The sequence below is a fragment of the Balaenoptera ricei genome, chromosome 5 (genome assembly GCF_028023285.1).
Source record: "Balaenoptera ricei isolate mBalRic1 chromosome 5, mBalRic1.hap2, whole genome shotgun sequence".
In the NCBI taxonomy this organism is placed as follows: Eukaryota; Metazoa; Chordata; class Mammalia; order Artiodactyla; family Balaenopteridae; genus Balaenoptera; species Balaenoptera ricei.
In genome coordinates this window covers 24,895,674-24,913,863 of record NC_082643.1, presented here as the reverse complement: position 1 = coordinate 24,913,863, position 18,190 = coordinate 24,895,674, and the positions used below count along the sequence as shown (strand labels likewise).

Sequence of the window (18,190 nt, the reverse complement as noted above, 5' to 3'; positions counted from 1 at the left end):
CTTCTGGTTCAGACGCAGTATTCCCTGTATTGATTATTCACCCCATTTCTTTACGTGTTTATTTTATAATAAGGACTTATTTTATTTCCTTAATAACCAGATCATGAGAATGTAAGAGCATTTCTTTTTTCCTTTGACCTGCATCCCCACCAGCAAATGCTCCTAAAACACATTCCTTCGGAACTATGCATTATCAGATTTTAAAGGCTTTTCCATCCATAACTATGCTGTAGAGTAGGGGAAAGTGATTTCCTTCAGGGAAGGGAACAACTTTCTGCCACCCATCATTCCTTCCGGAAGTGTTTACTGCATTCCTAACTTTATTCCCTTGACTGTGCTTATCAGCTATCTACTGTGTTCCCGTGAATGTGCTAGGGATACTACAGCGAATAAGAAAGTTGTTTTTCTTCACTTCCAAGCTTAAAGTCACCCTAAAAGCTTTTGATAAAATAATAACTATTTCTTTGTAGTATCCAACTCCATTTAGACAAATTTTACAAATGAAAGTAAACCTCAAGTAGAAATAATGGCAGTTGGTCTAGAAAGCACTGAACCCTGTTTCTGCTCTCCATTTAGAATTTCTAGGCCATAAGTGAAATCACAGCGAGAAAAACAATCTTCACCCGAATCGTAGTGTTGTTCAGCATTCACAGTAGAACAGATGATATAACCAGCGTTTTACATACAAGATGCAGCCTTCTCAGGAGAAAACACATCCCCAGACTCTTCTTTCATTTCTCTCATACCTGTTCTCATTTGCTTTTTCTTCTGTTTCTCTTTTCTAACTGTGCTTGGATTTTTTTTACTGGGTCAATAGCACGAAGATCCATGTTTAAACCCAAAGGATTAATTCAGAAGAACAAGTAATTTCTATGAAAACATTCATTGTCATGTTTTTTTAAACAACAACAAAATTGTAAAAACAAATGAAATGCTCAGTAATAGGGGAATAGCGAAACTAAAATAATAGGAATTTCAGAAAGCTATAACATAGTGATTGGGTACTTTGTTGAAACATTGAAACATGAACTAACATAACAGAGACAGGCAGAATACAAATACTGTGAACATACGTAGTATCAATAATTCCATATATATGTTTGTAAATATGTATATGTATAATATATATAAGGTTATATACATCATATATAACCTTCCATTTCATGTCTAGTATCTATCTATCCATTCATTGACCAAAATCCAGCAGGAATAATGAAGGAATTACATCAAACGTTGGGTTCTTTTTCTTACCAATGTAACTAAAATCTGTAATTAAAAAAAATACTCTAAACTTGAAGGACTATCACCAAAAACAAATGAAGTGTTTAAGGGAAAACAAAATTCTATTTTACTTTTTAAAAGAATCACACTTTTTTCCCCTTCCTGTTCCATTGTATGATGATATTTAATTTTAAAAGAGTATGGTCCTGGTTTCTCAGGTGAATAAAATAAAGCTTCTCCAGAAATCCACACTCTGGTTTTGAAGAAACACATTTTTTTTTTTTAAAGAAAAAAATTAGAGTAACTCTACCTTTGATTGGAGGTTAGGCTTCCATCAACCTCAAGCATCTGGAACCAGGAAGTGAGTTTGAAAGAAAATCAAAATAAACATTACAAACAAAAAACTCAGAGAGAGGTAGCAGGGGGAAACCCTTTACAATTAACTCTGGACAGGGTATGGAGCCATCCTGAGATCCTCAGCAAACCAACCATGTGGCAAATAAGAAAGCAGTCTAGAAGCAGCATGAAAGCAAGAAGTGCAGAGAGCTGTTGGTGGGAATGTAAATTGATACGGCCACTATGGAGAACAGTATGGAGGTTCCTTAAAAAACTAAAAATAGAATTACCATATGATCCAGCATTCCCACTACTGGGCATATACCCAGAGAAAACCATAATTCAAAAAGACATATGTACCCCAATGTTCATTGCAGCACTATTTACAATAGCCAGGACATGGAAGCAACCTAAATGCCCATCGACAGACAAATGGATAAAGAAGATGTGGTACATATATACAATGGAATATTACTTAGCCATAAAAAGGAACGAAATTGGGTCATTTGTTGAGATGTGGATGGATCTAGAGACTGTCATACAGAGTGAAGTAAGTCAGAAAGAGAAAAACAAATATCGTATATTAATGCATATATGTGGAACCTAGAAAAATGGTACAGATGAACTGGTTTGCAGGGCAGAAATTGAGACACAGATGTAGAGAACAAACGTATGGACACCAAGGGGGGAAAGCCGCAGTGGGGTGGGGTGGTGGTGTGATGAATTGGGCTATTGGGATTGACATGTATACACTGATGTGTATAAAATGGATGACTAATAAGAACCTGCTGTATAAAAAAATAAATAAAATAAAATTCAAAAAAAAAAAAAGAAAACAACAACCCACACACACACAAAAAAGAAGTGCAGAGAGGAGGATAAAAATAAATATAAAAGGCAGACTTGGAGACCTGGAAGACATGGCAGTTTGGGGTCATCTGTCGTGAGGTCATGTAATGCAGGGGCAAAGAGCTCTACTGGGTTTAACACCCCCCCTCAGAAGTAATTGAGTAGCAGCCTATTATTACTAATAATATTCATAATAATGATCCTGTAATAAATCATCGAGAAAATGGTTTCTGTTTAAGAATATATGAATATAAATATGTCATGTTTTAGAAAGATTTCCATCAAAATAGCTTTTTACTTCAATGACTAAACTTCGCTCTCTGGATAATTCAACTATGTGGAATGCCATATTTTTTTTAAAGCCAGATAAAGTGTTATCTTAGCCATCACCTTAGAACATTCTTTCGCTGACCAAGAGGCTGTTCCTTAGACTTTTTGGGTTTTTTTTTTTTTTTTGGCCGCGCCATGCGGCCTGCGGAATCTTAGTTCCCTGACCAGGGATTGAACCTGGGCCCTCAGCAGTGAGAGCGCGGAGTCCTAACCGCTGGACCGCCAGGGAATTCCCTAGACTTCTTGTTTTAATGCCAATAAATTGATTTTTCCTCTTCCCATAATTTCAGGAAAAAAATAGCTTCTGGCAAATAGTCCCTGGAGTCTGGATCAGTCTTTTGGGGCAAATTTTGTTTTGGATTCCTAGGATATAGTTTTTATTAATTGTGGTTTCTTTTTTAAAGAGAAGAACTTTTAAACTTTTATTAACGAGTAAACTGTTACCGTCTCATTCTGTGATGTTCAAACATTAAACAGCTCCTGCATGGCCTGAAGGTGAGAAGGCCTCTGAAGTTGAAAAGGCAAGTCAGTGTGGTATTTTAGGCATTTTACTGCGTTCTAACTCTGTGCTTAAGAGTCCTAGATTTGGAGTTAGATCACTTGGGTTTAAGTCCTGGCTCTGTTACTTACTAGCCTTATGATGCTGGGCAAGTTTCTAACTTCTCTAATCCTCAGTTTCTACGTCCAAAAAATGGGTCTTATGTAATAGGGCTGCTGGGAAAATCCATTTAAAGCGCTTAGCTTAGTGCCTGCATACAGGCAGCACTCAGTAATTAGAAGCTCTTAATATTACTCCCTGATTTGTTTTTACGGCCAGAACATGATTGAATCTTTTCTTAATGACCCAAGGAGACTTTGAAAAGAAAACCAACATCAGCTGAAGGTGTACTGTGTGTTCCAGGCTTTTTAGAACTTATGTCAGGACACCCTTAGAGAGTCCTTGGGACACGCAAGTATAGAGAAGTGATTCCTGATTATGAACACCGCTTAGTTTGCTAAAGTGAAGGCACCATGTGGCATTGGAGGCTGTGGACACCTGGAGTAGGTGCCCCGGTGATTTCCAGAAGGTTCAGTATTAAGCTCCAAATAGCGTCTGGGGCCCCGTTTCCTCTCTGTCAGCGTCTCCTTACTTCTAATGCCACGTGGCCTTGTTGCTGCAACTGATTCTCATTCTTCTCCTTTTTTTCCTCCTTTATGCCTTTCTTTCCCCCCTGTTATCTCTCCTGTCACCAGCTCTCCATTTGTAGGCTCTTCAATAAAAAGGTTGGTCTCTGATAGACACTGAAAGCCAGTCGATGTATTTCTTTCCTTTTTTACAACTGACTGGCCCTTCTAGGTGACAGTATAAGTCCTCGAGTTAGGGTCTGTCCCCGGTACTCAGCGTACTGCCTGGGCCAGGGTGGGTATTCAGTAGCAACATGATGAAAAAACCCATGACATGTAATTTTGGAACTTTGTTTACATGTCGCGGAGTGCTCAGAGGTTATATTTTTTACCTCCAAAGAGGTTGTGGGGTATGTGTGTCTAAGTTCCTTTTGAACCTGAGGTTTTCCCAGAGTTCTAAAGGCTCTAAGAAAGCTGGATGCAAGATAAGCAAAATATAGGTGTAGTTATGATTTACATATTGTCATTCAGACAACTGATTGTGACAGCAACCCAACAACCTTTAAAAAAAAAGAATCAACAAACAAATGGATAAACAAAAACAATAAGAAAACCATCCCCAGGGAGCTGTCTAAACAAGAGGCAAAAATTCTCACGGCTCTGGGATCTTTCACGTCAGTATTGGTGGTTTATCAAAAATATACTAAGCTTGCCTAGAACAAGCCGATTAATACTGTCCTGTCATACCCACAGAATTGCAACAAATGGCAAAGTAAAGTTTTTGATGATCTGAGTTGTGAATGTGTCACCCCTGTTACTTCAAATCACTTAATTTTAACAATAAATGAGATATTTGGGGTAGGGGCAGAGTATCGATAAGAATAACAAATTCTTGAGTGAGAAGGGACTTGAGAGCCCATGTGGTCTGACCTAAATAATACAGGAATTCCTTCCATAGAATCCCTGACAGATGGTCATCCACTTGTGTTTTGAATACTTTTTAGTGTCAGGAAATGTGTTATTTCAAGAGGCAGCGTATTTCATTGTTGGACAGTTTTGAAAGTTAGAAAATAATATTTTCATATATCAAGCCAACATTTCTATCCTTCTAACTTCCATCCATGGATCCTAGACTATTTATTAGCTATTCTACAATTGTATTTTAGCATAAGGTGACCAAAAACTGTCAAGTGTTTGTCGAACACCTAAGTGGAGATTTCTTACTGGTTGGTGCTGCCGAAGGTTCCAAGGTGGTCCCTGCCTGTGGGGAACTCAAGACAAACACACACTAAATTAACTGACAAGTGATGATCGGAGAACTGAAGCCTTCCCTTTACTCTCTTGGGTATGGGAGTCTTAAGGAAGTTAAGACAGGAAGTAAGCCTTGAAATACGAGTATGATGTTCCCAGGCAGCAAAGGTGTGAAAACAAGAGGGGTGCATAGGGTTTTAGGCAAATAATGAAGAGACACAGAGAATAGTAATGGAAATTAAGTTAAATAAGAAGGATATGGAGGAATTTGAAAGTTCTGAAGAAGCCTTTAATTAATCAATCACATCACGTCTTCCATGACTGTTTTTCAAATCATAAAAGTAAAATAATCCATGCCTGTAATGAAAAGGTAAATAATACAGAAATGTCTTAATTAAAAAGCGAAAAAAAGGACTTATCTCTTTGCTCTCCTGCCCATTCCCTCAACCTGACCACAGTTTTCACCACTTGGTGTATATTCTAGGACCTGCGAAACTATGGCCCGTGAGCCAAAATGTCCCCACCCCACTTGTTTTTGGGTGGCCCACAGGCTAAGAATGATTTTTACATATTTAAACGGTTGAAAAGCATTCACAAGAAGGATATTTCATGAGATGTGAAAATTGTATGAAATTCAACTGTGTCCACCAATAAAGTATTGAATTTTGTCAATAAGAAGTTTGTGGGAATTTTTCTCTCTCGTCATGTATCTACATAAGAGCCTCGATTTTGCCTTTTGGTCCGCCAAACCTAAACTGTTTACTAAGTGGCCCTTTGTTGGCCCTGGTCTATGCTTTCAAAAAATTTTTTATAGATATACACACACATGCATGTTTATGGTGTTCTATTTTGTTTATAAAAGTGGAAATGTAGGAGCCATTTACAGCAAATCTCTTTAGATCTGAAACAGTTAAATAAATAAGAACCACTGTTGGTTGTGAGGGCAAAGGGCAGACAGTGTCTCGAAGCTACATGGCCCAGAGGAGAAACCCAAGGATCCAGGATCCGGGAGTGTGGTCCCTGCAGTGATACAGGTGTAAAGTGATGTGCTCCCAACCTGGGTTACCTGAATTCAGATGGGAATGGGAGCCAGATGTGAGATGTTCCAGAAGAATAGTCCAAGGGGCAAGTCACTGAAGGAGACGAGGTGGGGAGCAGTCAAAGGTGCCCCCGCCTCCAGGTTAGTGCTGTGGAAGACGTGAAGAATGTTGTTGAAGGGGACTTTTTGGAGAGGCAAGCATCAGACTTGCTGACTTGGAAGCGGTCCATCCAACTCTAACCAGGGGCACTGGTTGTTGGTGCCGACAGCTCACGTTACTGTCTGAAGAATGTGTAACCCCTCAAAACTGTGCGATTGCATCTTGTACGATTGATTTGAAAAGATACAACTTTCACATTTTGAATGAGGGGAGTTCTCGGTGCCTGTTTATAGCTATTCGTATGCAACTCGTAAGTGATGTCCGTTAGGTTAATGCTGGATGTTTGGGTTCGTGTTAAAACAGCGTCTGGAAAAGAATCATGGGGACAGATGGACCACCATTTACTTCCCTATCATGGGGAAATAGTTTTAAGTTTAAGAATATTTTGAGGGAAGGAGCCTCTCGTTATAGAAAAGTATGTGAGATTTTTGAGGGGCATTTGTGGATGCCATTTCTACCACCCTCACCCCACTGACCAGATTTCTGCACATAGGGTTGTGTGATTTGTGGCATAGCTGTAGGTAGAGCTTTACTGCGCATACACAATATGGGTTTGTGTTCCAGGTATGTTCTGTCGGTGTGAACTTCTGTGAAAAAGAATGAAAGTTTCCCTGTTGTGCTATAATTAGACCATGTAGCCGGATGCCCCATAGCAGCTCCACCTTGTGGATTGTATCTTAGTGGTGAGTCCCTACAACTACTTTTCAGAGTATCCTCACTTAATACTCATTTTAATGTTAAAATGCTAGACAGTTAGGTAGTTAGAGGTGGGTAAATTTAGCCTTTCACTTGGCATATGTGTGAACCATTTCTGGGTTTTTTTGTAGGTTTTACTCAACCTTAACCCATTTGGTGAAAGCACCTGATAAATGACATCACAAAATAAGAAACGTTAAGGAGAATGTAAATAGAACGACATCTCAACTCCGAGACAGTAGCAGAAATTTAACACACAGGGATGAGGTATCCATAAGTGTATGAGGGAGACCTCACTGTGATTCAGAGAATGGCCTGGTTCTAGTGGCCCAAAGGCTAGGCCCTGAGCTTGAAATCAGGATGCCTGTTCTGATTTCAGCACCTCCACTGGCTCGCTCTGTGACCTTGGGTAAGCTGCAAGACTTCTCTGTTTCCCAGTTGGGAAATGAGAGTATCACAACTTAACATTCCAAGTGGGAAGTTGGGAATAAAAAGCAGAATATTTGCAAGCACTTTTGAGCATCCTTAAAGATGAGGGACGTTTGAATTTTCAGCATTGCTAGTGTTCTGTTCAATGTGTACCTATCTTGGTGAAGACTCATTAGATATTTTTTGCCAAAAATGAATCAAGCTCTACCTCCTGACCCATTACTTTTATCATCCTGGCACCTTTAATATGGCTTTAAATTTAGTGCCTATTTTGGGAGAAATCATGGATTCTGTTAGCGACATTGTTTCTTGTCCTTATTCTAAGACTTGTGGATATTTTTGTCATTAACATGGCATTTTTGCTATGCTTTCAGAAAAGTATAACTTTAACTTTCATAATGACATGGATTTTCTTTTTTCAACGGGAGGGAATTTCTGGGATCTGACTAAACACATAGAGTAAAAGAAATGTGGATTGATTAACATGCTGTTATATAAACTATGGAAGTGGAGTTTCTAAATATCTCCATTGTACTAGCCCTTCACTGTCATATTTTTCCCTGCAGAGTACCATTCTGTGGATACTGGAAACTTCCGTGGAAGTTTAATCAGGATAATTAAATCAGGATAATTTAATCAGGTGTCAAAGAGGATTGTTGATAAAAGTGATTTCACCTTAGTAGTGATTCTGAACGGGGTGTGGGCTCTTACGAAACTATGTTTTCTCTCCCTTGTGTGTAGAATCACTGCCAGACGGAGTCAGTTTATATTCAATACATGGGAGTTTTTGTACCCCATGTACCCCAGGACCCCTGGCCCCTGAGGAGGTCCTGAGTTACAGGTGATGAGGCTGGCCCAACAGTCAGAGGCTAAAAGTGTCCTCACTCAGCTGTTAGTAGAGAGAAATGTATTCAGTGGAGCCCACACCAGTGGAGCAAATTTGAGAACCTGGTAGATGATACCAGATTGTATAGCTGCGCCCCGAGCAGTAGGTGTCACTGTAGTCAGTGGCTTTTACTGCTCAGCGTTGAAGGGGTTAATTGGGTCTGATTTATTTGGGCAGATAGAGGTCCATCTGTGCCCTCCGGGCTGCCTGTCTTTGTCTCTAGGGCCCCAGTTGATACCAATGAAAGGCTCCAGTCCACGCTGAAAGGCACCCTTTTTCTCTAAGAAGGGAAGAAAGATACTCTCCCATCTATAGTTTAGAGTCTGAGACTAGGCTGTTTGATGTGATGGGGTGGGTTGAGTTGAGGTGGGTAAATAGGTGAGATAATCCTTCTCAAGTCTGGTGGGGGACCTGGGATGGAGGGGAAGGGAAAATTCTATTAAGAGAAATGAAAGAAGATGGACTAGCGGAATACATTTCCTTGTTGTTATTGGCCCTGGGCCCTGTTATATTCAGGCGGTGTGAGCTATCAGAACTTCTGTCGGCATCCTTCTCAGAAATTAAAAAATCTCTCTCTCGCAGAGATGTACTTCTCTTTTGCCACTTTCTACTCCAGAAAGTTAATTCTCAAACGCTAAAATGGAACTTAGGATTTAGAAACAGCTACTGTGTTGACTAACTTAAAAAAAAAAAAAAGAAATCCTATCCTGGGATTACACAGCCAACTGCTTTTTCAAGTACACCCAATTTTACTTTTCCTTTTCTAGTAGCACCCTGGTTTGAAAACAAAATAAAACGGAGTAAACCCACTGGACAGTTTCAGATTCCTCTTCTCTCTTATTTTTTTTTTGCCTAGAGAACCCATCTCTCTCCCCACGCACCACCCAGGCAGCACGGGGTCGTCTGTCCTTTAAACAAACAAAAAAAATACATAAAGGCTTTCTGTATATGGTTTATACCCAGATACTCATTAAAAATAGCTCCTGTCCAGTCTCCGCTCTTCCTCCCCTAGCCTGCTGGTTTGGCTGTAGTTAACACCCTGATTCAGCCCTGCTCTCGGCGGTACAATACGTGAAGCTCAGACTGCCCCCCGCCCCCCGCCCCCCCCCCCCCCCCGGCAACCCCGGCCCCGCCCCGCCCCGCCCCGCTTCTGTCTCCCTCGGAGCGAGTGGCGCGTTTTAAGCCATCCGCACCCTCGCCAGAGCCAGGTGGCGTCGCTTCCTGCCTTCCCTGCTCGCTGTTGCTAAGTGAGAGGCACCAGATCACACATAAAGCTGAACCAATCGCATCCTGACCCCCATAGGCTGGTAAAAGCCGAAGAAAAGAGACTCCCACCGCGTTGTCTGTGGCCGGTGGGTCCTCCTCCCCCTCCCTCTCCCCTCCCACCTTTTCTTTTCCAACAGGAAGGGGAGGCGGGGAGGGAGCCGGCAGGAGGAAGAGCGAAGAAAGAGGGTGGGGGAGGTGAAGCCTCGTATGCCTCGCTGTAGTTGAGATAAATGCCATTTTTTCTTTGTGAAGAAAAGGAATGGGCGCTTCTCTTGAGCAGTCATAGGCGGGCAGATGTGCTGCTTTCTGCCCCCAAACTGCTCAAACTGCTCTGAATAAGACGTCTGTCGATCTGCACATCTGCTTTGCTTTCTTCTCTCTCTCTCTCTTTCTCCTTCTCTCTCCATAGCTACGAATCTTTTCATCCCCCCAGTTTTGCAGATCTTGGCACCCTCTGTTAATTCTTCCTCTTCACCTCTCCATTTCCTTTCTGTCTCACAGTATTCTCCCAGTCCAGAAAGCCTTTCCTTGAATGTACAAGTTAGCGGAAGATATTTTGTATCTTGTCCTGTGGAGGAAGTCATCAGGTTATCCTAGGGAACGAGCAAGAGAGGAGGAATATTTATAAAGGCAATTAAAAAAAAAAATCCCCTGTTAAGAATGTTATTGTCTTTGGCAAGGTCTGTGCAAGCACAAAGTGAAATGAAAGGCGGTTCTTAACTGGATAAGTGCCAGTGTAGACAGCCAGTGGTATAGTTGCGATTATACAGAGAAAATGACCTTTCTCCTATAATTAGCGGGATATTTTGGGCAGCATCAGACCCAAGTTACCTGGGTGATTACGGCTTTGTAGATCTGACCTTAGAACAAAACATTCCACTTAAGTTCTCCACGGAAAATGTTTGCTATCTTTGGCCATAAAAGTAGCAAAGACATCCACTGCGTTTGCAACCAGGTGAAGTCCAATTACAGGGAGGCTTTCTTTGGTTCTATGTCTAATAGATTCCCAATAAATTTCTTCTGACCTTTTGGAGGTGGCTTATTATTTGGGCGCTCATGTGCCTTTGGAAAAAATAACCTGTGTTTATTTCTCAGTCAAGAGAGTTGTGGTTTCCTGTAACCTATTCTTGGATTTGCTGTGTTTTGGTGGGATATCAAAAGGACGCTACTCGTGGTTAAACTGTCCGTTTCCCTCAAGAAATGTTCCTTTCATACTTGAAATACTATCGTACTCCTGGGCCAGAAGTCCAGTCTACTTACTCAGTATCATACAGAAAAGTGATCATATTCTCCCACTCCACCTGCTGTTTTCCAGCCTTTAGACTAATTTTTGTCTTTCTTTCTTTTTTTTTTGAACCAAAGCTAAAATGGTTTCATAAAGGGAAGCATGGGGGATCAGATTAACCAAAAGGGAATTACCAGTGAAAAACCTTCGCAGATGCTGAGTACCTGGAATGTTTTTCTTTTTAAGAGTTTATCTTTCTCTTATTATCATGAGGTAAAAACTAGGCAGTACAGTTCTCACATATACCATTTAAAGCTACAATTCTTAGATAATCTACAGACATCATTTCACTCACTTTCAGTCTCTTCCAGGTTAAATCAGAACGATTTACAGGTAGGCCACTGCTCAGATCTGAGTGATACCTTCATCTTCTGCTGTGCCCATTTTTGGAAGGGAGACACAATGACAACATAAAACTCCGAAAGTGGGCAAAGAAGTGAAAAGGAGTGGGGGGGGGACTGGCCAGCTCGCCCTGTAGAACTGCCTTGCCCCTCTGTCGGTCAGTGAGTTAGTACCGTTAGCAGTTATTCATTTACCACTCGCCTATTTTATGTTCAGTCCTGTGCTGAAAGTTTTGAGCTGGAAACACAGTGCAAGCCAGGTCCACCTTGGTACCTTCTTCACTGGGTTGCAGCCCTCTCGGTTTTATCACCTTCATTGTTCAGACACAGGCGCCATGCTTCAGCCATGTCAACCTGCCAGGACCAGCTCTGCCTGCTGAAGGAAGAGAATGAGTTGATCATTCTCTTCCTTCAAACCCCTGGATCCTGCCTACCTCTGCTGCCCTGAATTCCCTGACTCAGCTATTCAAGCACAAATCCCTCTAAGCCCCTCAGCACTCTCTCCCCAAATTTGCACTTGTCTAACGAACTTCCTAGACATTAGTTCTGACTTCTCTGCCCTGGATACCTTTCTAGATATGTCCTCTGTTTTCTCTCCTCTGTGCCTTTGCTTAAACTGGGCCTTCCTTCCAGATGGCTTCTCTTCCTCCAGTCTCTCCCTGTGGCAATCTGGCCCCCCAAAGCACATCTCAGATACGGTTTCCTCGGTGAACGTTTTCTCTCAGTGTCTCCCACTCAGACTGCATCTTCCAGTCTTCTGAACACCACAGCCTCTTTCTTTAGAAGCTCTCCACAATCTGCTTTGAGTTGTATTTGTTGTATCCTTGGTGGTGCTAAGGGCAGCTCAGAGGAGGGCATTCGCCACTACAATATTCCCCATCAACCTCCCTGCAAAGCCACTTCAAATAAATATATAATTACATACCCACTGCGCTTGCTATGCAAACATAGCTTCAAGATAGTCTCCCAAGTGCCCTTTGCATCCCAATTGCTAACCCTAAATTCCTCCTTTGTAGAAATTCTGAAACTGTACCCTCCCCACTTTATTTTAAGCTTCTCGGGACCGCAGCTGTGTCTCCATATTTCCCGAAGCATGTAACGCAAGTGCCTGGTACCCAGAAGGCACTGGAAATACCCACTGAATGATCACATCATAAAGCCCAGGAGACCTTAAAGATTAGGTCTGTAACTCTTCAAGTTTTCAAATTATATGTGTAGAGAAGGATGGAGTTTCATGTAAATATTTTAATCAGATCATGAGACAGCAAAGGTCCGTGAAATATTATCATATTTATCCATCAAGAGAGGGTAGGTGATGATACAGTAACAAACAGCCCCCAAATCTTAGTGGTTCGAAGCAACAAAACTCTCATTCTTGCTCATGTTTATTGTGGGTCGGCCGGGAGGAAGAGGGACTCTGCTTATCGTCATCACTCAGGGACCCATGCTTGATGAAACTAGCCGCTATCTCACACCCGTGGCTGAGCCGAAGGAAAGAGAGCTCTCGGGAGGGTCTAACGTCAGCAATTTAATGTTCCAGCCCAGAAATGGTACCTGGCACTCTGCTCCCAGTTTATTCATCAGAACTGGTCACACGATCCCGTCTGACCACAGGAGGGCCAGGAAGTGCAGTTCTGCTGTGTGCCTGGAAGATAGCAAGTTAGAAATATTCGGAAAATAGCATAAAATAACTCCCACATTTTATTATTCACTCAGAGGCTTTTAGAGGAAGTTTCTATTTAATATTGAGCTTGGAAGTGTAGAGCATATTCACATAATTCCTTTCCCTTTACATACCGTCTTCTTTCCCTCACCCACCAAGACAGATTGCTTTGCTTGACTCTAGAAGGCTTGGCCACAGCAATTAAGGGATAAGTGGTTCTGTTTTCTCGAAGTATAAAGTGAAGAACTTGCCCATTGTTTATACCTCTTCAACTACTCTCACCAATACTTCAGAGGCTCTTATGATGGGTAAATTATGCTCTAGACACCTATCCAAGGACTGCCCCCCAGGTTCACTTAGAGTGTTGTCAGGATCATAGAAAATCAGTACGAGTTTTTATAAATTTATTCCAAGAGATTAGAGAGTATACACATATTACATACTGGCTGCATTATATTTCATAGTAAAAAAGTTGGAAACAGCCTTAATGTCCAATGATAGCGGATTAACTATGTTAATTTTGGTATATGTAGAAAATGGAGCATGTGTCGCCATTCAAATTATATTTTAGACGAATATTTAATGAGATTGGGAAAATGTTCACAATATATTGATTGCTAAATTTTTTAAAAGCAGGCACTAGAACAGAACGAAGAGCGGATTCTGCTTTTTAAAAATGCATGTAACTGGAAAGAAAAATACGAATATAAAAATGCATTATAACTGGAAAGAAGAATGTGAATGTGACCAGGGCTCATCTTTTTGTGGTAATATTATGAGTGGTTTTTGTGCTTTTCCCCTTGCTTTTCTTTTCTTAAGTAAGCAGGAATGACTTGTATAGTGTATAAGGAGGTAATGTAAATATCTCTGGCGTCTGACTGTGTTAATTTCAAGTAGCATACCTGGTGTTCGTTCTTTTATGTGAATAAGAGGCACGCAAATGACTCTCGTGCGTGGTGGAACTAAGCTGGTGCCAAGACAGAGGTGCAGAAGCAGTGTTCCCGTGAATCAGGAGACAGCTCGACGTCAGTTCACACTTGTCCGGGCGTAGGCATGTTACCATTTCTTGCCCTTTCTTTTGCTGAGGTGCTGTATAGATCTTTCGTGGCATTTTGACTTGACATTTCACAGCTGTTGCAAATCCACTAAGCAGGGACATGCCACTGGCACTTTGAGGCCGCTGGTAGCACAGGGGTTTGTCAAGAGATGCTAAATTTGCTGAGATAGTGAAAAACTGGCATGTATTTATTTTGGGTTGATACAAGCTCCTGTGAAATAGGGGCCCATTCTGGAAGAACTTGTAACACTCATTCATCTTGTGTTGTTCACCGAGCTCTAATGCTACAGCTGTCACCCACTCTCAATGAACGATTGTCATATTGTCAATCCACAATAATATGGGACAATTTTCACTCCCCATGTTGAAGTATCGTCATTGTAATATAATTCAGTTCATATTAACAGTGCTTTGATGACAATTCCTTTCCACTCCACCCTTTTAGTCCTCCCTCTCTCCTTTTCTTAACCAGAAGGAAATGTATTTTGACAGTATCTCCAGTGTAAACAGTTTTCTGCTTTTAAAACATTTTGGGCCCATAGCCCTCATTGAAACTTCAGAGAACAACTTCAGAGAACACACCAATCTTTTTTTTTTCTTATAGAACTATCTTGGGATTAGGTAGTGCCTTACCCACAAGAACTAAAAGTATTGGGTTGGCCAATATGTTCGTTCGGGTTTTTCTGTAACATCTTACGGAAAAACCCGAATGACCTTTTGGGCCAACCCAATATTTTTACCTGTTTGTCTTATTTATTCTTAAGACATCCCCCTGGAAAAAGAACATGTATTATGATTCCCTTTTTATAAGGGAGCATAATTAGGACTCAGCCATCTTCACTTTAGGGTTTACAATCTGTTCATTTGAAAAGGCTGCTTATTTTTCCAAGTATTAACAGTGATGTCAGGAACTGCTTACATGGTGGAATTAACTACCCTAATGAATTTATATTCACTGATTTTCCCTGCAGGGGAAATTGGTTCTATGTGTGAGTCTTCACCAATTTTCAAGGTACTTTCCTGTCACAATAGACTATTTTAAACTGATTGAGAGTGTTGTCTTTGTTAGAATTTTCCCAAGAGCTGAATCTAGATGGGCACAGTTGATACGATTAAAATATATGGTGCATACTTGTGAAGCTGTTCCAGCTACAATGCTGCAATTTTAAAAGAAAAAAAAAATCATTGTGACTGTTGGACGTTTTCACTTTTCTCAGTTTTTAATTCTTCACTCATCCAAATACTTGCCCAAAAACATGTGGCAGAGTGTGGGGAGAGGGAGAGAGTTTGGGGAAGGGAAGGAAGTTGGATGTCAAAAACCACCAGAAATTTTTGTAAGGTCACAAATCCCCCAGATGACTGCTTGGAAAATGTTACAGTATTGCCTTCTGGGGGCCTCTTCCTCCGCATTCTTATAAGCTAAAAATCAGGGCTTTTGAAACAGCACATTTCTCAAAGGTAGGGAAACAAAATCGAAGCTGGGTGAGGAAAAGCATGCTGTTTGGGCTCTGAGAGTGGAACAGAACTTGAGGTAAATGAGTCTAGAAATGTCTCCTATTCTGCCTCCATAAATGAAGACTCGAGAAATAAAGGGAAGAAGGGCGAGAAGCAGAGGGGAAGGGGAAAATACATTGTAAAACATGCATGTCATGTTCAAATTGTCATACGCTTAGTGCTGTGGCGCATCTTGGGACAGTCCTGATGAATTTGAAGACTTTATCTCTTTGGCTCCATAGGGGAGACCTGCTTTATGAGCCTCTCAGGTCTTTACGCCGCAAGCAGAGACACCTCAGGGCTGTGAGGTGCACGACTGTTACTCAACAGCTTGAAACAGGAAGTGGAGATCCTGCCACTAACTGAAACTTCAAACTTCATGTAAAGTGTGTGCCCACTTGGAACTTTGCCAGGGCACCAGGACCCATCTCTCTCCTCCAGCAGGAAGTGCCGTGGGCCCCAGAGGAAGCCCCGCAGTCACTCTTGCTTACAGCACTGCCTTGTTGCAGGGTCCCGATGTGACAGGGTCAGACAAAGGAGACATCAGCCTTACTTCTGACTCTGCCCCTTTGAAAAGGGAGGACCAGGTCGGGATGAGGGTGCGGTGCGGATAGGGGTGTGCGTGAGGCATGGTTTTGGTGACCCACGTTTATAAGGCAATTCTTTGTGGTAGGGACAAGCTCTGCCAGCAGCCTTTAAAGCCACAGGTTAGAAACAATCAGCATAACTTTTGCATTCATTCATTCATTCACTCACTCACTCAATCCCTAATGAAATGGTTAAGAGTGCTGCGTCTGTAGTCAGACAGCTGGGTTTGACTCCCCAGCTCTGCCATTTCCCAGCTGTGTGATTTGGGTACACTCCTTATGTTTTACTAGTAAAATGTGGATAATAATAGTTCCCACTTCCCCAGAGCTTTGTGAGGATTCAGTGAGTTAATATGTGCTCCGAACAGCACCTTACGCTTAGTAAGACCTTAGTAAAGGTTAACTGTTTTATTCTATCTCATGAACGAGAGATGGCTACCCACCTAGTCACACTAGGATCTCCTCTCATGAAATACCTTCTCTGGATGATGGAATTGCAACATCCCCTTTAAATCCTAGTTTGGTTTCTCTTTGCATTTCTCCTTGTCTGAATCATTAAAAAAAAAAATGTTCTCCCATCTTAAACAGTGCTGGAGGTGAGATCACGCCTTCGATTGTTTGTTGGGGGGAACGGGGGGGATGGAATTAATTCTCTTTCCCCAGTTTTGAGTAGTTATGCTTCTGCCTTGCTCCCTCTTCTCCTCTTCTATTTCTTCTATTCTCCTTCTTCCTGCCTTTCTTTGTCATCGTTCTACCTCTGCCCTACTCCACAGAGCCTGGGCTAGCGAAGGTGTAGTATCCAGTGGTAGGTGTATACCACGCTCATTCATAGTTGGTGCTTCAGGACTTTCTCCCAAAACAGTGTAATTTGCCTCTCTAAAGTTAAGATAGCTCAATATGCATCTGTATAGAAATGCTTGCATATTATTGGATGTTAAACAACTCTTATCTAAAGAAAATAAAGTCTTATTTTAAATGTCAGGAATATGAAAGTTTAAAATATATTCATGGTGTGTCATACAACACAATGATTCCATGAAAGTTTCATAGAATGCATTTCACAGACAAGCAGAATGGATCCAGCACTTGGCTAAATAGTAAGTGTAGTTCTGTTCTCTCGGGGACTTGAGTTGAATTAAACGTATTAGCTCAGATTGTCATAAAGTCTCCAGAATGGAAGGAGGGTAATATTTTATGTTTATGTAATACTGGAAAAAGACTATTATTATGCATAATATATATATTTGAATCCTATTTAAATCAGTAACAGGTTCATTCCTGGCACTGATTCCCATACTTTGGCAAGATGAGGTCAGCATGAAAGACATAAATATGGCAATTACTCTGTGTGTAATTTAACATTTGCATTTTTCACAAAATTAGGATGTCCTTTTGTTAAGCACTTTACCCTGTGTATTGTTGAATTTTTTTTTTTTATTTTTTGAGGTGGTGTGCGTTGGAGTTTCTAATTTCTGTTTAACATCATGTTAGATGTAATGTGGTACCCAAGGGTTAGAGGAAGGAGGGATGGACACATTAGTGGATGGCAACTGTATCAACCTTGTATGGGAGAGAGAGGGTCGCATTAATTGTGCACATTCATCGTCTTCTGCCTAGAGATGGATTCCCTTTGTGAATTCTACATAGTGGTTGAGAACCACACGAGCACCTTGCTCCTGGGAGTTTTGACAAGTTTTGAGAGGCATCTCCTAAGTTCAAGATACATTTTTTTGTCTCCTATCCAAATATGAGTTCATTCATTCAGATGATTGGAGACGCCCTCAACACTGTGATGGAGCAGAAGTGAGAATGAGAAGGCATCCCTGTCTCCTCCCCTTTTCCTCTCCCTCTTTCCCTCCCTCCCTCCCGTCTCCCTTCCTCTCCCTCTCCCTCTGTTCTTCTCACGTGAGACTCAGTATTCACACTATATAAAGGGAAAGAGCCGGAAGTCAGGCAGCATCCCTCCCTTCTTCCTTTTCTACACTAAATGTTCAGTTCTCAAGCGCCTTGTGGTCTCACGCGTGTGTCCACCTGTGTCTCCCTGTGCTCCCTTTCCTGCGTCCTCTTGTTTAGCTTCTGTGAGTGTTTGAGTGTGTTTGTCCCCCTGCCCCAGCAGTGGCAGAGGAGCTTGCCTCTGCTCTCATGTGTGTCTTCTTTTTCTTTGCGGGGGGATGGTTGCTAGAGGTGATAGAGGAG

At 41.5% G+C, this 18,190-nt stretch overlaps 1 protein-coding gene across 3 annotated transcripts in view; it reads left to right on the top strand.

The window, feature by feature from the left end:
• MAML3 (mastermind like transcriptional coactivator 3) overlaps positions 1 to 18,190 on the top strand; it is a 628,002-nt gene that overhangs the window by 297,863 nt on the left and 311,949 nt on the right. Inside the window, exon 1 of one of the 3 annotated variants that reach the window (XM_059922513.1) lies at positions 9,595 to 9,653. The exons of the other annotated variants lie outside the window; for them this stretch is intronic. The gene's annotated coding sequence lies outside the window, so the exon portion shown is untranslated. Of the gene's footprint in view, positions 1 to 9,594; positions 9,654 to 18,190 lie in introns of those variants that run through there. 3 annotated transcript variants of the gene reach the window in all.